Below are 22469 nucleotides of genomic sequence, written 5' to 3' on the forward strand. Positions count from 1 at the left end.
TTGCATGTGTGGGTGCACCTACCGGGGGCGCAAAAGGAAAAGGGTAACCCGCTGGTAACCCCAAGCCTTTCGCCACAGCACAATTTGTTCATGTGGGCAACCTACAGATTTGGGCCTAGGGTGTCCAAGCCGGCAAGGAAAACGGAGAACCCCATGCATTTCCCAAAAGAGGACACCCGTGGGAAAGCACAGAGGTCTGATTTGCGCGAAGCGGGCCAGAATTTATTACCCAGAACCCCAGACAAAGTGAACATTGTGTTTTTTCCCCACCAAATATCACACTTTGTCGGGGATTGTGGCTAATAAAAACTGGGGCAATTTGCGCAAGGCAGACCTCTGTGGATTCCCACGGGTGTCCTCTTTTGGGAAATGCATGGGGTTCCCTGTTTCCCTTGCTGGCTGCGACACCCTAAGCCCAAATCTGTAGGTTGCCCACATGAACAAAATGGGCAGTGGCGAATGGCTTGGGGTTCCCAGTCGGTTACCCTTTTCCTTTTGCGCCCCCGGTAGGTGCACCCACACATGTGAGGTACCGTTTTCATCGGGACACCTGTGGGAACGCGGGACGGTAGGCCATGTGTTGTGGGGGGCGTGTTTAGATGGGTGCGGCGAGCGAAATGTGCGGAAAAAGCGTTTTTTTCCCCACATTTCGGACTTTGCAGGGCTGTCTGGGTAAAAAAATCTGGGGCGATGGGCGCAAATCACACCTCTGCGGATTCCCACGGGTGTCCTCTTTTCGAAAATGCAAGGGGTTCCCTGTTTTCCTCGGTGGCTTGGACACCCGAGGCCCATATCTGTAAGTTGCGCCGGTCGGCAGAATGTCGGAGATTTCCCTCTGACAACAGACTTTGGGTTACTTGTGTTTTAGGCTTTCCCCTTGGCGGCCAGGTAGGTGCACCCACACATGTGAGGTACCGTTTTCATCGGGACACCTGTGGGAACGCGGGACGGTAGGCCATGTGTTGTGGGGGGCGTGTTTCGATGGGTGCGGCGAGCGAAATGTGCGGAAAAAGCGTTTTTTTCCCCACATTTCCGACTTTGCAGGGCTGTCTGGGTAAAAAAATCTGGGGCGATGGGCGCAAATCACACCTCTGCGGATTCCCACGGGTGTCCTCTTTTCGAAAATGCATGGGGTTCCCTGTTTTCCTCGGTGGCTTGGACACCCGAGGCCCATATCTGTAAGTTGCGCCGGTCGGCAGAATGTCGGAGATTTCCCTCTGACAACAGACTTGGGGTTACTTGTGTTTTAGGCTTTCCCCTTGGCGGCCAGGTAGGTGCACCCACACATGTGAGGTACCGTTTTCATCGGGACACCTGTGGGAACGCGGGACGGTAGGCCATCTGTTGTGGGGGGCGTGTTTCGATGGGTGCGGCGAGCGAAATGTGCGGAAAAAGCGTTTTTTTCCCCACATTTCCGACTTTGCAGGGCTGTCTGGGTAAAAAAATCTGGGGCGATGGGCGCAAATCACACCTCTGCGGATTCCCACGGGTGTCCTCTTTTCGAAAATGCATGGGGTTCCCTGTTTTGCTCGGTGGCTTGGACACCCGAGGCCCATATCTGTAAGTTGCGCCGGTCGGCAGAATGTCTGAGATTTCCCTCTGACAACAGACTTGGGGTTACTTGTGTTTTAGGCTTTCCCCTTGGCGGCCAGGTATGTGCACCCACACATGTGAGGTACCGTTTTCATCGGGACACCTGTGGGAACGCGGGACGGTAGGCCATGTGTTGTGGGGGGTGTGTTTCGATGGGTGCGGCGAGCGAAATGTGCGGAAAAAGCGTTTTTTTCCCCACATTTCCGACTTTGCAGGGCTGTCTGGGTAAAAAAATCTGGGGCGATGGGCGCAAATCACACCTCTGCGGATTCCCACGGGTGTCCTCTTTTCGAAAATGCATGGGGTTCCCTGTTTTCCTCGGTGGCTTGGACACCCGAGGCCCATATCTGTAAGTGGCGCCGGTCGGCAGAATGGACAACAGACTTGGGGTTACTTGTGTTTTAGGCTTTCCCCTTGGCGGCCAGGTAGGTGCACCCACACATGTGAGGTACCGTTTTCATCGGGACACCTGTGGGAACGCGGGACGGTAGGCCATGTGTTGTGGGGGGCGTGTTTCGATGGGTGCGGCGAGCGAAATGTGCGGAAAAAGCGTTTTTTTCCCCACATTTCCGACTTTGCAGGGCTGTCTGGGTAAAAAAATCTGGGGCGATGGGCGCAAATCACACCTCTGCGGATTCCCACGGGTGTCCTCTTTTCGAAAATGCATGGGGGTTCCCTGTTTTCCTCGGTGGCTTGGACACCCGAGGCCCATATCTGTAAGTTGCGCCGGTCGGCAGAATGTCTGAGATTTCCCTCTGACAACAGACTTGGGGTTACTTGTGTTTTAGGCTTTCCCCTTGGCGGCCAGGTAGGTGCACCCACACATGTGAGGTACCGTTTTCATCGGGACACCTGTGGGAACGCGGGACGGTAGGCCATGTGTTGTGGGGGGCGTGTTTCGATGGGTGCGGCGAGCGAAATGTGCGGAAAAAGCGTTTTTTTCCCCACATTTCCGACTTTGCAGGGCTGTCTGGGTAAAAAAATCTGGGGCGATGGGCGCAAATCACACCTCTGCGGATTCCCACGGGTGTCCTCTTTTCGAAAATGCATGGGGTTCCCTGTTTTCCTCGGTGGCTTGGACACCCGAGGCCCATATCTGTAAGTTGCGCCGGTCGGCAGAATGTCGGAGATTTCCCTCTGACAACAGACTTGGGGTTACTTGTGTTTTAGGCTTTCCCCTTGGCGGCCAGGTAGGTGCACCCACACATGTGAGGTACCGTTTTCATCGGGACACCTGTGGGAACGCGGGACGGTAGGCCATGTGTTGTGGGGGGCGCGTTTCAATGGGTGCGGCGAGCGAAATGTGCGGAAAAAGCGTTTTTTTCCCCACATTTCCGACTTTGCAGGGCTGTCTGGGTAAAAAAATCTGGGGCGATGGGCGCAAATCACACCTCTGCGGATTCCCACGGGTGTCCTCTTTTCGAAAATGCATGGGGTTCCCTGTTTTCCTCGGTGGCTTGGACACCCGAGGCCCATATCTGTAAGTTGCGCCGGTCGGCAGAATGGACAACAGACTTGGGGTTACTTGTGTTTTAGGCTTTCCCCTTGGCGGCCAGGTAGGTGCACCCACACATGTGAGGTACCGTTTTCATCGGGACACCTGTGGGAACGCGGGACGGTAGGCCATGTGTTGTGGGGGGCGTGTTTCGATGGGTGCGGCGAGCGAAATGTGCGGAAAAAGCGTTTTTTTCCCCACATTTCCGACTTTGCAGGGCTGTCTGGGTAAAAAAATCTGGGGCGATGGGCGCAAATCACACCTCTGCGGATTCCCACGGGTGTCCTCTTTTCGAAAATGCATGGGGTTCCCTGTTTTCCTCGGTGGCTTGGACACCCGAGGCCCATATCTGTAAGTTGCGCCGGTCGGCAGAATGTCTGAGATTTCCCTCTGACAACAGACTTGGGGTTACTTGTGTTTTAGGCTTTCCCCTTGGCGGCCAGGTAGGTGCACCCACACATGTGAGGTACCGTTTTCATCGGGACACCTGTGGGAACGCGGGACGGTAGGCCATGTGTTGTGGGGGGCGTGTTTCGATGGGTGCGGCGAGCTAAATGTGCGGAAAAAGCGTTTTTTTTCCCCACATTTCCGACTTTGCAGGGCTGTCTGGGTAAAAAAATCTGGGGCGATGGGCGCAAATCACACCTCTGCGGATTCCCACGGGTGTCCTCTTTTCGAAAATGCATGGGGTTCCCTGTTTTCCTCGGTGGCTTGGACACCCGAGGCCCATATCTGTAAGTTGCGCCGGTCGGCAGAATGTCTGAGATTTCCCTCTGACAACAGACTTGGGGTTACTTGTGTTTTAGGCTTTCCCCTTGGCGGCCAGGTAGGTGCACCCACACATGTGAGGTACCGTTTTCATCGGGACACCTGTGGGAACGCGCAACGGTAGGCCATGTGTTGTGGGGGGCGCGTTTCAATGGGTGCGGCGAGCGAAATGTGCGGAAAAAGCGTTTTTTTCCCCACATTTCCGACTTTGCAGGGCTGTCTGGGTAAAAAAATCTGGGGCGATGGGCGCAAATCACACCTCTGCGGATTCCCACGGGTGTCCTCTTTTCGAAAATGCATGGGGTTCCCTGTTTTCCTCGGTGGCTTGGACACCCGAGGCCCATATCTGTAAGTTGCGCCGGTCGGCAGAATGGACAACAGACTTGGGGTTACTTGTGTTTTAGGCTTTCCCCTTGGCGGCCAGGTAGGTGCACCCACACATGTGAGGTACCGTTTTCATCGGGACACCTGTGGGAACGCGGGACGGTAGGCCATGTGTTGTGGGGGGTGTGTTTCGATGGGTGCGGCGAGCGAAATGTGCGGAAAAAGCGTTTTTTTCCCCACATTTCCGACTTTGCAGGGCTGTCTGGGTAAAAAAATCTGGGGCGATGGGCGCAAATCACACCTCTGCGGATTCCCACGGGTGTCCTCTTTTCGAAAATGCATGGGGTTCCCTGTTTTCCTCGGTGGCTTGGACACCCGAGGCCCATATCTGTAAGTTGCGCCGGTCGGCAGAATGGACAACAGACTTGGGGTTACTTGTGTTTTAGGCTTTCCCCTTGGCGGCCAGGTAGGTGCACCCACACATGTGAGGTACCGTTTTCATCGGGACACCTGTGGGAACGCGGGACGGTAGGCCATGTGTTGTGGGGGGCGTGTTTCGATGGGTGCGGCGAGCGAAATGTGCGGAAAAAGCGTTTTTTTCCCCACATTTCCGACTTTGCAGGGCTGTCTGGGTAAAAAAATCTGGGGCGATGGGCGCAAATCACACCTCTGCGGATTCCCTCGGGTGTCCTCTTTTCGAAAATGCATGGGGGTTCCCTGTTTTCCTCGGTGGCTTGGACACCCGAGGCCCATATCTGTAAGTTGCGCCGGTCGGCAGAATGTCGGAGATTTCCCTCTGACAACAGACTTGGGGTTACTTGTGTTTTAGGCTTTCCCCTTAGCGGCCAGGTAGGTGCACCCACACATGTGAGGTACCGTTTTCATCGGGACACCTGTGGGAACGCGGGACGGTAGGCCATGTGTTGTGGGGGGCGTGTTTCGATGGGTGCGGCGAGCGAAATGTGCGGAAAAAGCGTTTTTTTCCCCACATTTCCGACTTTGCAGGGCTGTCTGGGTAAAAAAATCTGGGGCGATGGGCGCAAATCACACCTCTGCGGATTCCCACGGGTGTCCTCTTTTCGAAAATGCATGGGGTTCCCTGTTTTCCTCGGTGGCTTGGACACCCGAGGCCCATATCTGTAAGTTGCGCCGGTCAGCAGAATGTCGGAGATTTCCCTCTGACAACAGACTTGGGGTTACTTGTGTTTAAGGCTTTCCCCTTGGCGGCCAGGTAGGTGCACCCACACATGTGAGGTACCGTTTTCATCGGGACACCTGTGGGAACGCGGGACGGTAGGCCATGTGTTGTGGGGGGCGCGTTTCGATGGGTGCGGCGAGCGAAATGTGCGGAAAAAGCGTTTTTTTCCCCACATTTCCGACTTTGCAGGGCTGTCTGGGTAAAAAAATCTGGGGCGATGGGCGCAAATCACACCTCTGCGGATTCCCACGGGTGTCCTCTTTTCGAAAATGCATGGGGTTCCCTGTTTTCCTCGGTGGCTTGGACACCCGAGGCCCATATCTGTAAGTTGCGCCGGTCGGCAGAATGGACAACAGACTTGGGGTTACTTGTGTTTTAGGCTTTCCCCTTGGCGGCCAGGTAGGTGCACCCACACATGTGAGGTACCGTTTTCATCGGGACACCTGTTGGAACGCGGGACGGTAGGCCATGTGTTGTGGGGGGCGTGTTTCGATGGGTGCGGCGAGCGAAATGTGCGGAAAAAGCGTTTTTTTCCCCACATTTCCGACTTTGCAGGGCTGTCTGGGTAAAAAAATCTGGGGCGATGGGCGCAAATCACACCTCTGCGGATTCCCACGGGTGTCCTCTTTTCGAAAATGCATGGGGTTCCCTGTTTTCCTCGGTGGCTTGGACACCCGAGGCCCATATCTGTAAGTTGCGCCGGTCGGCAGAATGTCTGAGATTTCCCTCTGACAACAGACTTGGGGTTACTTGTGTTTTAGGCTTTCCCCTTGGCGGCCAGGTAGGTGCACCCACACATGTGAGGTACCGTTTTCATCGGGACACCTGTGGGAACGCGGGACGGTAGGCCATGTGTTGTGGGGGGCGTGTTTCGATGGGTGCGGCGAGCGAAATGTGCGGAAAAAGCGTTTTTTTCCCCACATTTCCGACTTTGCAGGGCTGTCTGGGTAAAAAAATCTGGGGCGATGGGCGCAAATCACACCTCTGCGGATTCCCACGGGTGTCCTCTTTTCGAAAATGCATGGGGTTCCCTGTTTTCCTCGGTGGCTTGGACACCCGAGGCCCATATCTGTAAGTTGCGCCGGTCGGCAGAATGTCTGAGATTTCCCTCTGACAACAGACTTGGGGTTACTTGTGTTTTAGGCTTTCCCCTTGGCGGCCAGGTAGGTGCACCCACACATGTGAGGTACCGTTTTCATCGGGACACCTGTGGGAACGCGGGACGGTAGGCCATGTGTTGTCGGGGGCGTGTTTCGATGGGTGCGGCGAGCGAAATGTGCGGAAAAAGCGTTTTTTTCAGCACATTTCCGACTTTGCAGGGCTGTCTGGGTAAAAAAATCTGGGGCGATGGGCGCAAATCACACCTCTGCGGATTCCCACGGGTGTCCTCTTTTCGAAAATGCATGGGGTTCCCTGTTTTCCTCGGTGGCTTGGACACCCGAGGCCCATATCTGTAAGTTGCGCCGGTCGGCAGAATGGACAACAGACTTGGGGTTACTTGTGTTTTAGGCTTTCCCCTTGGCGGCCAGGTAGGTGCACCCACACATGTGAGGTACTGTTTTCATCGGGACACCTGTGGGAACGCGGGACGGTAGGCCATGTGTTGTGGGGGCGTGTTTCGATGGGTGCGGCGAGCGAAATGTGCGGAAAAAGCGTTTTTTTCCCCACATTTCCGACTTTGCAGGGCTGTCTGGGTAAAAAAATCTGGGGCGATGGGCGCAAATCACACCTCTGCGGATTCCCACGGGTGTCCTCTTTTCGAAAATGCATGGGGTTCCCTGTTTTCCTCGGTGGCTTGGACACCCGAGGCCCATATCTGTAAGTTGCGCCGGTCGGCAGAATGTCTGAGATTTCCCTCTGACAACAGACTTGGGGTTACTTGTGTTTTAGGCTTTCCCCTTGGCGGCCAGGTAGGTGCACCCACACATGTGAGGTACCGTTTTCATCGGGACACCTGTGGGAACGCGGGACGGTAGGCCATGTGTTGTCGGGGGCGTGTTTCGATGGGTGCGGCGAGCGAAATGTGCGGAAAAAGCGTTTTTTTCAGCACATTTCCGACTTTGCAGGGCTGTCTGGGTAAAAAAATCTGGGGCGATGGGCGCAAATCACACCTCTGCGGATTCCCACGGGTGTCCTCTTTTCGAAAATGCATGGGGTTCCCTGTTTTCCTCGGTGGCTTGGACACCCGAGGCCCATATCTGTAAGTTGCGCCGGTCGGCAGAATGTCTGAGATTTCCCTCTGACAACAGACTTGGGGTTACTTGTGTTTTAGGCTTTCCCCTTGGCGGCCAGGTAGGTGCACCCACACATGTGAGGTACCGTTTTCATCGGGACACCTGTGGGAACGCGCAACGGTAGGCCATGTGTTGTGGGGGGCGCGTTTCGATGGGTGCGGCGAGCGAAATGTGCGGAAAAAGCGTTTTTTTCCCCACATTTCCGACTTTGCAGGGCTGTCTGGGTAAAAAAATCTGGGGCGATGGGCGCAAATCACACCTCTGCGGATTCCCACGGGTGTCCTCTTTTCGAAAATGCATGGGGTTCCCTGTTTTCCTCGGTGGCTTGGACACCCGAGGCCCATATCTGTAAGTTGCGCCGGTCGGCAGAATGGACAACAGACTTGGGGTTACTTGTGTTTTAGGCTTTCCCCTTGGCGGCCAGGTAGGTGCACCCACACATGTGAGGTACCGTTTTCATCGGGACACCTGTGGGAACGCGGGACGGTAGGCCATGTGTTGTGGGGGGCGTGTTTCGATGGGTGCGGCGAGCGAAATGTGCGGGAAAAAGCGTTTTTTTCCCCACATTTCCGACTTTGCAGGGCTGTCTGGGTAAAAAAATCTGGGGCAATGGGCGCAAATCACACCTCTGCGGATTCCCACGGGTGTCCTCTTTTCGAAAATGCATGGGGTTCCCTGTTTTCCTCGGTGGCTTGGACACCCGAGGCCCATATCTGTAAGTTGCGCCGGTCGGCAGAATGTCGGAGATTTCCCTCTGACAACAGACTTGGGGTTACTTGTGTTTTAGGCTTTCCCCTTGGCGGCCAGGTAGGTGCACCCACACATGTGAGGTACCGTTTTCATCGGGACACCTGTGGGAACGCGGGACGGTAGGTCATGTGTTGTGGGGGGCGTGTTTCGATGGGTGCGGCGAGCGAAATGTGCGGAAAAAGCGTTTTTTTCCCCACATTTCCGACTTTGCAGGGCTGTCTGGGTAAAAAAATCTGGGGCGATGGGCGCAAATCACACCTCTGCGGATTCCCACGGGTGTCCTCTTTTCGAAAATGCATGGGGTTCCCCGTTTTCCTCGGTGGCTTGGACACCCGAGGCCCATATCTGTATGATGTGAGAGTGTGACATTTCCGGTGTGAAAACAGACTTGGGGTTACTTGTGTTTTAGGCTTTCCCCTTGGCGGCCAGGTAGGTGCACCCACACATGTGAGGTACCGTTTTCATCGGGACACCTGTGGGAACGCGGGACGGTAGGCCATGTGTTGTGGGGGGCGCGTTTCGATGGGTGCGGCGAGAGAAATGTGCGGAAAAAGCGTTTTTTTCCCCACATTTCCGACTTTGCAGGGCTGTCTGGGTAAAAAAATCTGGGGCGATGGGCGCAAATCACACCTCTGCGGATTCCCACGGGTGTCCTCTTTTCGAAAATGCATGGGGTTCCCTGTTTTCCTCGGTGGCTTGGACACCCGAGGCCCATATCTGTAAGTTGCGCCGGTCGGCAGAATGGACAACAGACTTGGGGTTACTTGTGTTTTAGGCTTTCCCCTTGGCGGCCAGGTAGGTGCACCCACACATGTGAGGTACCGTTTTCATCGGGACACCTGTGGGAACGCGGGACGGTAGGCCATGTGTTGTGGGGGGCGCGTTTCGATGGGTGCGGCGAGCGAAATGTGCGGAAAAAGCGTTTTTTTCCCCACATTTCCGACTTTGCAGGGCTGTCTGGGTAAAAAAATCTGGGGCGATGGGCGCAAATCACACCTCTGCGGATTCCCACGGGTGTCCTCTTTTCGAAAATGCATGGGGTTCCCTGTTTTCCTCGGTGGCTTGGACACCCGAGGCCCATATCTGTAAGTTGCGCCGGTCGGCAGAATGGACAACAGACTTGGGGTTACTTGTGTTTTAGGCTTTCCCCTTGGCGGCCAGGTAGGTGCACCCACACATGTGAGGTACCGTTTTCATCGGGACACCTGTTGGAACGCGGGACGGTAGGCCATGTGTTGTGGGGGGCGTGTTTCGATGGGTGCGGCGAGCGAAATGTGCGGAAAAAGCGTTTTTTTCCCCACATTTCCGACTTTGCAGGGCTGTCTGGGTAAAAAAATCTGGGGCGATGGGCGCAAATCACACCTCTGCGGATTCCCACGGGTGTCCTCTTTTCGAAAATGCATGGGGTTCCCTGTTTTCCTCGGTGGCTTGGACACCCGAGGCCCATATCTGTAAGTTGCGCCGGTCGGCAGAATGTCTGAGATTTCCCTCTGACAACAGACTTGGGGTTACTTGTGTTTTAGGCTTTCCCCTTGGCGGCCAGGTAGGTGCACCCACACATGTGAGGTACCGTTTTCATCGGGACACCTGTGGGAACGCGGGACGGTAGGCCATGTGTTGTGGGGGGCGTGTTTCGATGGGTGCGGCGAGCGAAATGTGCGGAAAAAGCGTTTTTTTCCCCACATTTCCGACTTTGCAGGGCTGTCTGGGTAAAAAAATCTGGGGCGATGGGCGCAAATCACACCTCTGCGGATTCCCACGGGTGTCCTCTTTTCGAAAATGCATGGGGTTCCCTGTTTTCCTCGGTGGCTTGGACACCCGAGGCCCATATCTGTAAGTTGCGCCGGTCGGCAGAATGTCTGAGATTTCCCTCTGACAACAGACTTGGGGTTACTTGTGTTTTAGGCTTTCCCCTTGGCGGCCAGGTAGGTGCACCCACACATGTGAGGTACCGTTTTCATCGGGACACCTGTGGGAACGCGGGACGGTAGGCCATGTGTTGTCGGGGGCGTGTTTCGATGGGTGCGGCGAGCGAAATGTGCGGAAAAAGCGTTTTTTTCAGCACATTTCCGACTTTGCAGGGCTGTCTGGGTAAAAAAATCTGGGGCGATGGGCGCAAATCACACCTCTGCGGATTCCCACGGGTGTCCTCTTTTCGAAAATGCATGGGGTTCCCTGTTTTCCTCGGTGGCTTGGACACCCGAGGCCCATATCTGTAAGTTGCGCCGGTCGGCAGAATGGACAACAGACTTGGGGTTACTTGTGTTTTAGGCTTTCCCCTTGGCGGCCAGGTAGGTGCACCCACACATGTGAGGTACCGTTTTCATCGGGACACCTGTGGGAACGCGGGACGGTAGGCCATGTGTTGTGGGGGGCGTGTTTCGATGGGTGCGGCGAGCGAAATGTGCGGAAAAAGCGTTTTTTTCCCCACATTTCCGACTTTGCAGGGCTGTCTGGGTAAAAAAATCTGGGGCGATGGGCGCAAATCACACCTCTGCGGATTCCCACGGGTGTCCTCTTTTCGAAAATGCATGGGGTTCCCTGTTTTCCTCGGTGGCTTGGACACCCGAGGCCCATATCTGTAAGTTGCGCCGGTCGGCAGAATGTCTGAGATTTCCCTCTGACAACAGACTTGGGGTTACTTGTGTTTTAGGCTTTCCCCTTGGCGGCCAGGTAGGTGCACCCACACATGTGAGGTACCGTTTTCATCGGGACACCTGTGGGAACGCGGGACGGTAGGCCATGTGTTGTCGGGGGCGTGTTTCGATGGGTGCGGCGAGCGAAATGTGCGGAAAAAGCGTTTTTTTCAGCACATTTCCGACTTTGCAGGGCTGTCTGGGTAAAAAAATCTGGGGCGATGGGCGCAAATCACACCTCTGCGGATTCCCACGGGTGTCCTCTTTTCGAAAATGCATGGGGTTCCCTGTTTTCCTCGGTGGCTTGGACACCCGAGGCCCATATCTGTAAGTTGCGCCGGTCGGCAGAATGTCTGAGATTTCCCTCTGACAACAGACTTGGGGTTACTTGTGTTTTAGGCTTTCCCCTTGGCGGCCAGGTAGGTGCACCCACACATGTGAGGTACCGTTTTCATCGGGACACCTGTGGGAACGCGCAACGGTAGGCCATGTGTTGTGGGGGGCGCGTTTCGATGGGTGCGGCGAGCGAAATGTGCGGAAAAAGCGTTTTTTTCCCCACATTTCCGACTTTGCAGGGCTGTCTGGGTAAAAAAATCTGGGGCGATGGGCGCAAATCACACCTCTGCGGATTCCCACGGGTGTCCTCTTTTCGAAAATGCATGGGGTTCCCTGTTTTCCTCGGTGGCTTGGACACCCGAGGCCCATATCTGTAAGTTGCGCCGGTCGGCAGAATGGACAACAGACTTGGGGTTACTTGTGTTTTAGGCTTTCCCCTTGGCGGCCAGGTAGGTGCACCCACACATGTGAGGTACCGTTTTCATCGGGACACCTGTGGGAACGCGGGACGGTAGGCCATGTGTTGTGGGGGGCGTGTTTCGATGGGTGCGGCGAGCGAAATGTGCGGGAAAAAGCGTTTTTTTCCCCACATTTCCGACTTTGCAGGGCTGTCTGGGTAAAAAAATCTGGGGCAATGGGCGCAAATCACACCTCTGCGGATTCCCACGGGTGTCCTCTTTTCGAAAATGCATGGGGTTCCCTGTTTTCCTCGGTGGCTTGGACACCCGAGGCCCATATCTGTAAGTTGCGCCGGTCGGCAGAATGTCGGAGATTTCCCTCTGACAACAGACTTGGGGTTACTTGTGTTTTAGGCTTTCCCCTTGGCGGCCAGGTAGGTGCACCCACACATGTGAGGTACCGTTTTCATCGGGACACCTGTGGGAACGCGGGACGGTAGGTCATGTGTTGTGGGGGGCGTGTTTCGATGGGTGCGGCGAGCGAAATGTGCGGAAAAAGCGTTTTTTTCCCCACATTTCCGACTTTGCAGGGCTGTCTGGGTAAAAAAATCTGGGGCGATGGGCGCAAATCACACCTCTGCGGATTCCCACGGGTGTCCTCTTTTCGAAAATGCATGGGGTTCCCCGTTTTCCTCGGTGGCTTGGACACCCGAGGCCCATATCTGTATGATGTGAGAGTGTCACATTTCCGGTGTGAAAACAGACTTGGGGTTACTTGTGTTTTAGGCTTTCCCCTTGGCGGCCAGGTAGGTGCACCCACACATGTGAGGTACCGTTTTCATCGGGACACCTGTGGGAACGCGGGACGGTAGGCCATGTGTTGTGGGGGGCGCGTTTCGATGGGTGCGGCGAGAGAAATGTGCGGAAAAAGCGTTTTTTTCCCCACATTTCCGACTTTGCAGGGCTGTCTGGGTAAAAAAATCTGGGGCGATGGGCGCAAATCACACCTCTGCGGATTCCCACGGGTGTCCTCTTTTCGAAAATGCATGGGGTTCCCTGTTTTCCTCGGTGGCTTGGACACCCGAGGCCCATATCTGTAAGTTGCGCCGGTCGGCAGAATGGACAACAGACTTGGGGTTACTTGTGTTTTAGGCTTTCCCCTTGGCGGCCAGGTAGGTGCACCCACACATGTGAGGTACCGTTTTCATCGGGACACCTGTGGGAACGCGGGACGGTAGGCCATGTGTTGTGGGGGGCGTGTTTCGATGGGTGCGGCGAGCAAAATGTGCGGAAAAAGCGTTTTTTTCCCCACATTTCCGACTTTGCAGGGCTGTCTGGGTAAAAAAATCTGGGGCGATGGGCGCAATTCACACCTCTGCGGATTCCCACGGGTGTCCTCTTTTCGAAAATGCATGGGGTTCCCTGTTTTCCTTGGTGGCTTGGACACCCGAGGCCCATATCTGTAAGTTGCGCCGGTCGGCAGAATGTCGGAGATTTCCCTCTGACAACAGACTTGGGGTTACTTGTGTTTTAGGCTTTCCCCTTGGCGGCCAGGTAGGTGCACCCACACATGTGAGGTACCGTTTTCATCGGGACACCTGTGGGAACGCGGGACAGTAGGCCATGTGTTGTGGGGGGCGTGTTTCGATGGGTGCGGCGAGCGAAATGTGCGGAAAAAGCGTTTTTTTCCCCACATTTCCGACTTTGCAGGGCTGTCTGGGTAAAAAAATCTGGGGCGATGGGCGCAAATCACACCTCTGCGGATTCCCACGGGTGTCCTCTTTTCGAAAATGCATGGGGTTCCCTGTTTTCCTCGGTGGCTTGGACACCCGAGGCCCATATCTGTAAGTTGCGCCGGTCGGCAGAATGTCGGAGATTTCCCTCTGACAACAGACTTGGGGTTACTTGTGTTTTAGGCTTTCCCCTTGGCGGCCAGGTAGGTGCACCCACACATGTGAGGTACCGTTTTCATCGGGACACCTGTGGGAACACGGGACGGTAGGCCATGTGTTGTGGGGGGCGCGTTTCGATGGGTGCGGCGAGCAAAATGTGCGGAAAAAGCGTTTTTTTCCCCACATTTCCGACTTTGCAGGGCTGTCTGGGTAAAAAAATCTGGGGCGATGGGCGCAAATCACACCTCTGCGGATTCCCACGGGTGTCCTCTTTTCGAAAATGCATGGGGTTCCCTGTTTTCCTCGGTGGCTTGGACACCCGAGGCCCATATCTGTAAGTTGCGCCGGTCGGCAGAATGGACAACAGACTTGGGGTTACTTGTGTTTTAGGCTTTCCCCTTGGCGGCCAGGTAGGTGCACCCACACATGTGAGGTACCGTTTTCATCGGGACACCTGTGGGAACGCGGGACGGTAGGCCATGTGTTGTGGGGGGCGTGTTTCGATGGGTGCGGCGAGCGAAATGTGCAGAAAAAGCGTTTTTTCCCCCACATTTCCGACTTTGCAGGGCTGTCTGGGTAAAAAAATCTGGGGCGATGGGCGCAAATCACACCTCTGCGGATTCCCACGGGGGTCCTCTTTTCGAAAATGCATGGGGTTCCCTGTTTTCCTCGGTGGCTTGGACACCCGAGGCCCATATCTGTAAGTTGCGCCGGTCGGCAGAATGTCGGAGATTTCCCTCTGACAACAGACTTGGGGTTACTTGTGTTTTAGGCTTTCCCCTTGGCGGCCAGGTAGGTGCACCCACACATGTGAGGTACCGTTTTCATCGGGACACCTGTGGGAACGCGGGACGGTAGGCCATGTGTTGTGGGGGGCGTGTTTCGATGGGTGCGGCGAGCGAAATGTGCGGAAAAAGCGTTTTTTTCCCCACATTTCCGACTTTGCAGGGCTGTCTGGGTAAAAAAATCTGGGGCGATGGGCGCAAATCACACCTCTGCGGATTCCCACGGGTGTCCTCTTTTCGAAAATGCATGGGGTTCCCTGTTTTCCTCGGTGGCTTGGACACCCGAGGCCCATATCTGTAAGTTGCGCCGGTCAGCAGAATGTCGGAGATTTCCCTCTGACAACAGACTTGGGGTTACTTGTGTTTAAGGCTTTCCCCTTGGCGGCCAGGTAGGTGCACCCACACATGTGAGGTACCGTTTTCATCGGGACACCTGTGGGAACGCGGGACGGTAGGCCATGTGTTGTGGGGGGCGCGTTTCGATGGGTGCGGCGAGCGAAATGTGCGGAAAAAGCGTTTTTTTCCCCACATTTCCGACTTTGCAGGGCTGTCTGGGTAAAAAAATCTGGGGCGATGGGCGCAAATCACACCTCTGCGGATTCCCACGGGTGTCCTCTTTTCGAAAATGCATGGGGTTCCCTGTTTTCCTCGGTGGCTTGGACACCCGAGGCCCATATCTGTAAGTTGCGCCGGTCGGCAGAATGGACAACAGACTTGGGGTTACTTGTGTTTTAGGCTTTCCCCTTGGCGGCCAGGTAGGTGCACCCACACATGTGAGGTACCGTTTTCATCGGGACACCTGTTGGAACGCGGGACGGTAGGCCATGTGTTGTGGGGGGCGTGTTTCGATGGGTGCGGCGAGCGAAATGTGCGGAAAAAGCGTTTTTTTCCCCACATTTCCGACTTTGCAGGGCTGTCTGGGTAAAAAAATCTGGGGCGATGGGCGCAAATCACACCTCTGCGGATTCCCACGGGTGTCCTCTTTTCGAAAATGCATGGGGTTCCCTGTTTTCCTCGGTGGCTTGGACACCCGAGGCCCATATCTGTAAGTTGCGCCGGTCGGCAGAATGTCTGAGATTTCCCTCTGACAACAGACTTGGGGTTACTTGTGTTTTAGGCTTTCCCCTTGGCGGCCAGGTAGGTGCACCCACACATGTGAGGTACCGTTTTCATCGGGACACCTGTGGGAACGCGGGACGGTAGGCCATGTGTTGTGGGGGGCGTGTTTCGATGGGTGCGGCGAGCGAAATGTGCGGAAAAAGCGTTTTTTTCCCCACATTTCCGACTTTGCAGGGCTGTCTGGGTAAAAAAATCTGGGGCGATGGGCGCAAATCACACCTCTGCGGATTCCCACGGGTGTCCTCTTTTCGAAAATGCATGGGGTTCCCTGTTTTCCTCGGTGGCTTGGACACCCGAGGCCCATATCTGTAAGTTGCGCCGGTCGGCAGAATGTCTGAGATTTCCCTCTGACAACAGACTTGGGGTTACTTGTGTTTTAGGCTTTCCCCTTGGCGGCCAGGTAGGTGCACCCACACATGTGAGGTACCGTTTTCATCGGGACACCTGTGGGAACGCGGGACGGTAGGCCATGTGTTGTCGGGGGCGTGTTTCGATGGGTGCGGCGAGCGAAATGTGCGGAAAAAGCGTTTTTTTCAGCACATTTCCGACTTTGCAGGGCTGTCTGGGTAAAAAAATCTGGGGCGATGGGCGCAAATCACACCTCTGCGGATTCCCACGGGTGTCCTCTTTTCGAAAATGCATGGGGTTCCCTGTTTTCCTCGGTGGCTTGGACACCCGAGGCCCATATCTGTAAGTTGCGCCGGTCGGCAGAATGGACAACAGACTTGGGGTTACTTGTGTTTTAGGCTTTCCCCTTGGCGGCCAGGTAGGTGCACCCACACATGTGAGGTACCGTTTTCATCGGGACACCTGTGGGAACGCGGGACGGTAGGCCATGTGTTGTGGGGGGCGTGTTTCGATGGGTGCGGCGAGCGAAATGTGCGGAAAAAGCGTTTTTTTCCCCACATTTCCGACTTTGCAGGGCTGTCTGGGTAAAAAAATCTGGGGCGATGGGCGCAAATCACACCTCTGCGGATTCCCACGGGTGTCCTCTTTTCGAAAATGCATGGGGTTCCCTGTTTTCCTCGGTGGCTTGGACACCCGAGGCCCATATCTGTAAGTTGCGCCGGTCGGCAGAATGTCTGAGATTTCCCTCTGACAACAGACTTGGGGTTACTTGTGTTTTAGGCTTTCCCCTTGGCGGCCAGGTAGGTGCACCCACACATGTGAGGTACCGTTTTCATCGGGACACCTGTGGGAACGCGGGACGGTAGGCCATGTGTTGTCGGGGGCGTGTTTCGATGGGTGCGGCGAGCGAAATGTGCGGAAAAAGCGTTTTTTTCAGCACATTTCCGACTTTGCAGGGCTGTCTGGGTAAAAAAATCTGGGGCGATGGGCGCAAATCACACCTCTGCGGATTCCCACGGGTGTCCTCTTTTCGAAAATGCATGGGGTTCCCTGTTTTCCTCGGTGGCTTGGACACCCGAGGCCCATATCTGTAAGTTGCGCCGGTCGGCAGAATGTCTGAGATTTCCCTCTGACAACAGACTTGGGGTTACTTGTGTTTTAGGCTTTCCCCTTGGCGGCCAGGTAGGTGCACCCACACATGTGAGGTACCGTTTTCATCGGGACACCTGTGGGAACGCGCAACGGTAGGCCATGTGTTGTGGGGGGCGCGTTTCGATGGGTGCGGCGAGCGAAATGTGCGGAAAAAGCGTTTTTTTCCCCACATTTCCGACTTTGCAGGGCTGTCTGGGTAAAAAAATCTGGGGCGATGGGCGCAAATCACACCTCTGCGGATTCCCACGGGTGTCCTCTTTTCGAAAATGCATGGGGTTCCCTGTTTTCCTCGGTGGCTTGGACACCCGAGGCCCATATCTGTAAGTTGCGCCAGTCGGCAGAATGGACAACAGACTTGGGGTTACTTGTGTTTTAGGCTTTCCCCTTGGCGGCCAGGTAGGTGCACCCACACATGTGAGGTACCGTTTTCATCGGGACACCTGTGGGAACGCGGGACGGTAGGCCATGTGTTGTGGGGGGCGTGTTTCGATGGGTGCGGCGAGCGAAATGTGCGGGAAAAAGCGTTTTTTTCCCCACATTTCCGACTTTGCAGGGCTGTCTGGGTAAAAAAATCTGGGGCAATGGGCGCAAATCACACCTCTGCGGATTCCCACGGGTGTCCTCTTTTCGAAAATGCATGGGGTTCCCTGTTTTCCTCGGTGGCTTGGACACCCGAGGCCCATATCTGTAAGTTGCGCCGGTCGGCAGAATGTCGGAGATTTCCCTCTGACAACAGACTTGGGGTTACTTGTGTTTTAGGCTTTCCCCTTGGCGGCCAGGTAGGTGCACCCACACATGTGAGGTACCGTTTTCATCGGGACACCTGTGGGAACGCGGGACGGTAGGTCATGTGTTGTGGGGGGCGTGTTTCGATGGGTGCGGCGAGCGAAATGTGCGGAAAAAGCGTTTTTTTCCCCACATTTCCGACTTTGCAGGGCTGTCTGGGTAAAAAAATCTGGGGCGATGGGCGCAAATCACACCTCTGCGGATTCCCACGGGTGTCCTCTTTTCGAAAATGCATGGGGTTCCCCGTTTTCCTCGGTGGCTTGGACACCCGAGGCCCATATCTGTATGATGTGAGAGTGTGACATTTCCGGTGTGAAAACAGACTTGGGGTTACTTGTGTTTTAGGCTTTCCCCTTGGCGGCCAGGTAGGTGCACCCACACATGTGAGGTACCGTTTTCATCGGGACACCTGTGGGAACGCGGGACGGTAGGCCATGTGTTGTGGGGGGCGCGTTTCGATGGGTGCGGCGAGAGAAATGTGCGGAAAAAGCGTTTTTTTCCCCACATTTCCGACTTTGCAGGGCTGTCTGGGTAAAAAAATCTGGGGCGATGGGCGCAAATCACACCTCTGCGGATTCCCACGGGTGTCCTCTTTTCGAAAATGCATGGGGTTCCCTGTTTTCCTCGGTGGCTTGGACACCCGAGGCCCATATCTGTAAGTTGCGCCGGTCGGCAGAATGGACAACAGACTTGGGGTTACTTGTGTTTTAGGCTTTCCCCTTGGCGGCCAGGTAGGTGCACCCACACATGTGAGGTACCGTTTTCATCGGGACACCTGTGGGAACGCGGGACGGTAGGCCATGTGTTGTGGGGGGCGCGTTTCGATGGGTGCGGCGAGCGAAATGTGCGGAAAAAGCGTTTTTTTCCCCACATTTCCGACTTTGCAGGGCTGTCTGGGTAAAAAAATCTGGGGCGATGGGCGCAAATCACACCTCTGCGGATTCCCACGGGTGTCCTCTTTTCGAAAATGCATGGGGTTCCCTGTTTTCCTCGGTGGCTTGGACACCCGAGGCCCATATCTGTAAGTTGCGCCGGTCGGCAGAATGGACAACAGACTTGGGGTTACTTGTGTTTTAGGCTTTCCCCTTGGCGGCCAGGTAGGTGCACCCACACATGTGAGGTACCGTTTTCATCGGGACACCTGTTGGAACGCGGGACGGTAGGCCATGTGTTGTGGGGGGCGTGTTTCGATGGGTGCGGCGAGCGAAATGTGCGGAAAAAGCGTTTTTTTCCCCACATTTCCGACTTTGCAGGGCTGTCTGGGTAAAAAAATCTGGGGCGATGGGCGCAAATCACACCTCTGCGGATTCCCACGGGTGTCCTCTTTTCGAAAATGCATGGGGTTCCCTGTTTTCCTCGGTGGCTTGGACACCCGAGGCCCATATCTGTAAGTTGCGCCGGTCGGCAGAATGTCTGAGATTTCCCTCTGACAACAGACTTGGGGTTACTTGTGTTTTAGGCTTTCCCCTTGGCGGCCAGGTAGGTGCACCCACACATGTGAGGTACCGTTTTCATCGGGACACCTGTGGGAACGCGGGACGGTAGGCCATGTGTTGTGGGGGGCGTGTTTCGATGGGTGCGGCGAGCGAAATGTGCGGAAAAAGCGTTTTTTTCCCCACATTTCCGACTTTGCAGGGCTGTCTGGGTAAAAAAATCTGGGGCGATGGGCGCAAATCACTCCTCTGCGGATTCCCACGGGTGTCCTCTTTTCGAAAATGCATGGGGTTCCCTGTTTTCCTCGGTGGCTTGGACACCCGAGGCCCATATCTGTAAGTTGCGCCGGTCGGCAGAATGTCTGAGATTTCCCTCTGACAACAGACTTGGGGTTACTTGTGTTTTAGGCTTTCCCCTTGGCGGCCAGGTAGGTGCACCCACACATGTGAGGTACCGTTTTCATCGGGACACCTGTGGGAACGCGGGACGGTAGGCCATGTGTTGTCGGGGGCGTGTTTCGATGGGTGCGGCGAGCGAAATGTGCGGAAAAAGCGTTTTTTTCAGCACATTTCCGACTTTGCAGGGCTGTCTGGGTAAAAAAATCTGGGGCGATGGGCGCAAATCACACCTCTGCGGATTCCCACGGGTGTCCTCTTTTCGAAAATGCATGGGGTTCCCTGTTTTCCTCGGTGGCTTGGACACCCGAGGCCCATATCTGTAAGTTGCGCCGGTCGGCAGAATGGACAACAGACTTGGGGTTACTTGTGTTTTAGGCTTTCCCCTTGGCGGCCAGGTAGGTGCACCCACACATGTGAGGTACCGTTTTCATCGGGACACCTGTGGGAACGCGGGACGGTAGGCCATGTGTTGTGGGGGGCGTGTTTCGATGGGTGCGGCGAGCGAAATGTGCGGAAAAAGCGTTTTTTTCCCCACATTTCCGACTTTGCAGGGCTGTCTGGGTAAAAAAATCTGGGGCGATGGGCGCAAATCACACCTCTGCGGATTCCCACGGGTGTCCTCTTTTCGAAAATGCATGGGGTTCCCTGTTTTCCTCGGTGGCTTGGACACCCGAGGCCCATATCTGTAAGTTGCGCCGGTCGGCAGAATGTCTGAGATTTCCCTCTGACAACAGACTTGGGGTTACTTGTGTTTTAGGCTTTCCCCTTGGCGGCCAGGTAGGTGCACCCACACATGTGAGGTACCGTTTTCATCGGGACACCTGTGGGAACGCGGGACGGTAGGCCATGTGTTGTCGGGGGCGTGTTTCGATGGGTGCGGCGAGCGAAATGTGCGGAAAAAGCGTTTTTTTCAGCACATTTCCGACTTTGCAGGGCTGTCTGGGTAAAAAAATCTGGGGCGATGGGCGCAAATCACACCTCTGCGGATTCCCACGGGTGTCCTCTTTTCGAAAATGCATGGGGTTCCCTGTTTTCCTCGGTGGCTTGGACACCCGAGGCCCATATCTGTAAGTTGCGCCGGTCGGCAGAATGTCTGAGATTTCCCTCTGACAACAGACTTGGGGTTACTTGTGTTTTAGGCTTTCCCCTTGGCGGCCAGGTAGGTGCACCCACACATGTGAGGTACCGTTTTCATCGGGACACCTGTGGGAACGCGCAACGGTAGGCCATGTGTTGTGGGGGGCGCGTTTCGATGGGTGCGGCGAGCGAAATGTGCGGAAAAAGCGTTTTTTTCCCCACATTTCCGACTTTGCAGGGCTGTCTGGGTAAAAAAATCTGGGGCGATGGGCGCAAATCACACCTCTGCGGATTCCCACGGGTGTCCTCTTTTCGAAAATGCATGGGGTTCCCTGTTTTCCTCGGTGGCTTGGACACCCGAGGCCCATATCTGTAAGTTGCGCCGGTCGGCAGAATGGACAACAGACTTGGGGTTACTTGTGTTTTAGGCTTTCCCCTTGGCGGCCAGGTAGGTGCACCCACACATGTGAGGTACCGTTTTCATCGGGACACCTGTGGGAACGCGGGACGGTAGGCCATGTGTTGTGGGGGGCGTGTTTCGATGGGTGCGGCGAGCGAAATGTCCGGGAAAAAGCGTTTTTTTCCCCACATTTCCGACTTTGCAGGGCTGTCTGGGTAAAAAAATCTGGGGCAATGGGCGCAAATCACACCTCTGCGGATTCCCACGGGTGTCCTCTTTTCGAAAATGCATGGGGTTCCCTGTTTTCCTCGGTGGCTTGGACACCCGAGGCCCATATCTGTAAGTTGCGCCGGTCGGCAGAATGTCGGAGATTTCCCTCTGACAACAGACTTGGGGTTACTTGTGTTTTAGGCTTTCCCCTTGGCGGCCAGGTAGGTGCACCCACACATGTGAGGTACCGTTTTCATCGGGACACCTGTGGGAACGCGGGACGGTAGGTCATGTGTTGTGGGGGGCGTGTTTCGATGGGTGCGGCGAGCGAAATGTGCGGAAAAAGCGTTTTTTTCCCCACATTTCCGACTTTGCAGGGCTGTCTGGGTAAAAAAATCTGGGGCGATGGGCGCAAATCACACCTCTGCGGATTCCCACGGGTGTCCTCTTTTCGAAAATGCATGGGGTTCCCCGTTTTCCTCGGTGGCTTGGACACCCGAGGCCCATATCTGTATGATGTGAGAGTGTGACATTTCCGGTGTGAAAACAGACTTGGGGTTACTTGTGTTTTAGGCTTTCCCCTTGGCGGCCAGGTAGGTGCACCCACACATGTGAGGTACCGTTTTCATCGGGACACCTGTGGGAACGCGGGACGGTAGGCCATGTGTTGTGGGGGGCGCGTTTCGATGGGTGCGGCGAGAGAAATGTGCGGAAAAAGCGTTTTTTTCCCCACATTTCCGACTTTGCAGGGCTGTCTGGGTAAAAAAATCTGGGGCGATGGGCGCAAATCACACCTCTGCGGATTCCCACGGGTGTCCTCTTTTCGAAAATGCATGGGGTTCCCTGTTTTCCTCGGTGGCTTGGACACCCGAGGCCCATATCTGTAAGTTGCGCCGGTCGGCAGAATGGACAACAGACTTGGGGTTACTTGTGTTTTAGGCTTTCCCCTTGGCGGCCAGGTAGGTGCACCCACACATGTGAGGTACCGTTTTCATCGGGACACCTGTGGGAACGCGGGACGGTAGGCCATGTGTTGTGGGGGGCGTGTTTCGATGGGTGCGGCGAGCAAAATGTGCGGAAAAAGCGTTTTTTTCCCCACATTTCCGACTTTGCAGGGCTGTCTGGGTAAAAAAATC

The sequence above is a fragment of the Ambystoma mexicanum genome, chromosome 1p, assembly GCF_040938575.1.
Source record: "Ambystoma mexicanum isolate Mex_15411 chromosome 1p, UKY_AmexF1_1, whole genome shotgun sequence".
Taxonomy (NCBI): domain Eukaryota; kingdom Metazoa; phylum Chordata; class Amphibia; order Caudata; family Ambystomatidae; genus Ambystoma; species Ambystoma mexicanum.